Consider the following 3,531-nt stretch of genomic DNA (forward strand, 5'->3'; position numbering starts at 1 on the left):
TATATATATATATATATATATATATATATATATATTTAGATCATGACATCAGGTCAGCTCCAGTTCTTGATGGGAGTAATAACAGAAGCAACAACCATAAAAACTTTGGAGAACAAAGGCAAACAAACACCACCATGTGTCATCAAGATCTTCTGTTCACATATTTGTAGGGAGTTCTATAGACAAAGTACATTACTTAAGAATGAAACCTACCCAGGGCATCACAGCAACTAAAGAATTATTTCTTACAACTCTAGACTGGGCAAGAGCCACAGTGTAGAACAGCAGTGCTGTTCTCTCTTGTTTGGAGGATGTTATGAAGACAGTTTGATGTTTTTAGGATCGTGATGCATGTTAAATGTAAATTACTAGTAAAAATAATAATATATTTTGCTTCAACATATGGTAACAACTTAGAAGTTGTATATATAGCCATACCATTCTTTAAAGCATAGAACCTAAAAAGTAAAAATATGCCTTTATTAGGATAGTAGAAAGTAACCATAAGATAAAGTTTTAAAAAGGAGAGACAATAGAATTTATATATTTGTATTTGCTTATGAAGTGGTTGCCTATAGGATGCAGGAGAAATGGGACTGATGGGGATGGGGTAGGAGAGAAATTTTTCTATGTATACTGTGAAAGGAAAATAAAATCTCAGGACTCACTAATGGAAAAAATTATACCATTCTGGCATATTAACTATTTAAGTTAATACAGCGCTTGAAAAACAGTAGGTGAAAAAAAGATCACTATGACATTCATGCTAGTTCTTAAGACAAGAAATGAAATTCCTATATAAAAGATGCAACATTCTTACATTCAACATTCTTACAGAGGACAAAAAGTTGAGGCCAAAGGAATTCGTACAAACAAACCTAGTTATACTAACCTTTATCTTCCTGGCTACTTATCTACACAATTAACTATCCTAGCCTAATCCCCTTTGGCTTATCACATTTTCCCAACTTACTATTCTTTGTCCAATTCACTATTCAAGTAATTGACTCTAACAGCATTTTCAATTCTGCATTTCTTTATGAAGACTCCCATGCCACATAAAACTTGTATTCAATAAATGTGTATGCTTTTCTCCTGTTTATCTTCTATCAGTTTAATTCTTGGTCCCAGTCAAGACTCTAAGAAAATGGAGGTAAAGTTTCGCCATCTCTACATTAGTAAAGACTATCAAATTTACAACTAAGATTGATTGATTGATTGATTAAGATAGAGTCTCGCTCTGTAGCCCAGGCTGGAGTGCAGTGGTGCGATCTCAGTTCACTGCAACCTCTGCCTCTCTGGTTCAAGTGATTCTCCTGACTCACCCTCCCGAGTAGCTGGACTACAGGTGCGTGCCACCAAGCCCAGCTAATTTTTTATGTATTTAGTAGAGATGGGGTTTCACCATGTTAGCCAGGACGGTCTCTATCTCCTGACCTCATGATCCACCTGTGTTGGCCTCCCAAAGTGCTGGGATTACAGGCATGAGCCACCGCAACTGGCCCAAGACTTTATTTTAAAACATACCAATTGACCAGGCATGGTGGCTGACGCCTGTAATCCCAGCACTTTGGGAGGCCGAGGCAGGCGGATAACCTCAGGTCAGGAGTTCAAGACCAGCCTGGCCAACATGGTGAAACCCCATCTCTACTAAAAATACAAAATGTGCTAAGGCGTGGTGGTGCATACCTGTAGTTCCAGCTACTTGGGAGGCTGAGGCAGGAGAATCGCTTGAACCCAGGAAGCAGAGGTTGCAGTGAGCCAAAATCACACCACTGCACTCCAGCCTGGGCAACAGAGCAAGACTCTGTCTCAAAAAGAAAAGAAAAGAGCTTACTAATTATATTCTTTAAAAATATGTATATAAATACAGACATATAGACCAATGGAATAAATACAGAGCCAAGAAATAAACTTTAGCGTATATGGTCAAAATATTTTTGGCAAGGGTGCCAAGACTATTCAATGGTCAGGGAAAGGGCAGTCTTTTCAACAAATGCTTCTGGGAAAACTGGATACTCACATGCAAAAGAATGAAGGTGGACCCTTACCTTATGCCATATACAAAAATAACTCAAAATTGATCAAAGACCCAAACATAAGACTTAAAAAAATAAAACTCTTAGAAGAAAACAGAAGGAGCACTTCATTACATTTGATTTGGTGATGATTTCTTGGATATGACACAAAGCCCAGCAACAAAAAGTAAAAACAGATAAATTGGACTCCAAATCAAAAACTTTTGTGCACCAAAGGACACTATCTGCAGATTGAAAAAGCAATCTATGAAATGGAAGAAAACATTTGCAAATCACATCTGATAAGTGCTTATTATCAAGACTATATAAATAACTCCTAAAACTCAACAAAAAATGGCAAAATATTTTTAAATGGGTGAAGAACTTGAACAGACATTTCTCCTAAGAAGATATACAAATGACCAACGAGCACATGAAATAATGCTCAACATTGCTAATGCAGTCATTAGTGGAAATGAAAATCAAAACCACAGCCACATACTACTTTACATGCCTTAGGGTGGCTACTACATTATAAAAGAAAGAAAGAAAATAACAAGTGTTAGCAAGGACATAGAACACTTATACAATGTTGGTAGAAAGGTAAAATGGCACAGCTACTACAGAAAATAGTATGTTGATTCCTAAAAAATTGAAAATACAATGATCATATGATCCAACAATTCTACTTCTAGTATATACCCAAAAGAATTGAAAGCAATGACTCAAACAGATATTTGTATACCCATGTTAATAACAGTATTGTTATTCACAATAGCCAAAAGGCAAAATGGACCTAAATGTCCACTTACAGTACATAAACAAAATGTGGTATATATGTGTGTACACACATGCAATAGAACATTGAGCCTAAAAAAGGAAGTAAATTACGACATGATACACATACATGAACCTTGAATATATTATGCTAAGTGAAATAAGTTAATCACAAAAAGACAAATATTGTATGATTCACCTATATGAGGTATCCAACATAGTCAAATTCATAAAAACAAAAAGTAGAATGGTAGTTGCCAGGGAATGAAGGCAGAGGAAAATTGTGAGTTGCTATTTAATGGGTAGACAGTTCCAGTTTTGCAAGATAAAAAATGTTCTGGAGGTTGGTTGCACAGCAGTGTGAATACACATAGCCTACTAAGCTGTAAACTTAAAATGGGTAAGATGGTAAATAATATGTGTATTTATCACAATTTTTAGAAATATGTATGTAACATGTAGTTTTACCTTAATATGACTTTGAAGGCTCTGAAATTCACTGAGATCTGCTATCTCCTAAAATAACTCCAAGAAAGCTGACTTTCAGAAGTAGCAAGATTTTGTTAAGAATAGTTCTGCCGGGCGCGCTGGCTCACGCCTGTAATCCCAGCACTTTGGGAGGCCAAGGCAGGTGGATCACGAGGTCAAGAGATCGAGACCATCCTGGTCAACATGGTGAAACCCCGTCTCTACTAAAAATACAAAAAATTAGCTGGGCATCGTGGTGCGTGCCTGT

At 36.5% G+C, this 3,531-nt stretch overlaps 1 long non-coding RNA gene across 1 annotated transcript in view; it reads right to left on the reverse strand.

Annotated features, from left to right (window-relative positions):
* LOC108299721 overlaps window positions 1–2,981 on the reverse strand; it is an 18,638-nt gene extending 15,657 nt beyond the window's left edge. The window contains exon 1 of the long non-coding RNA XR_001823080.2: window positions 2,969–2,981. This is a non-coding gene — a long non-coding RNA (uncharacterized LOC108299721). The remainder of the gene's footprint in view (window positions 1–2,968) is intronic.
* Between the last annotated feature and the right edge of the window lie 550 nt (window positions 2,982–3,531).

This window comes from Cebus imitator, unplaced genomic scaffold, assembly GCF_001604975.1.
Source record: "Cebus imitator isolate Cc_AM_T3 unplaced genomic scaffold, Cebus_imitator-1.0 Scaffold23, whole genome shotgun sequence".
NCBI classification, from domain to species: domain Eukaryota; kingdom Metazoa; phylum Chordata; class Mammalia; order Primates; family Cebidae; genus Cebus; species Cebus imitator.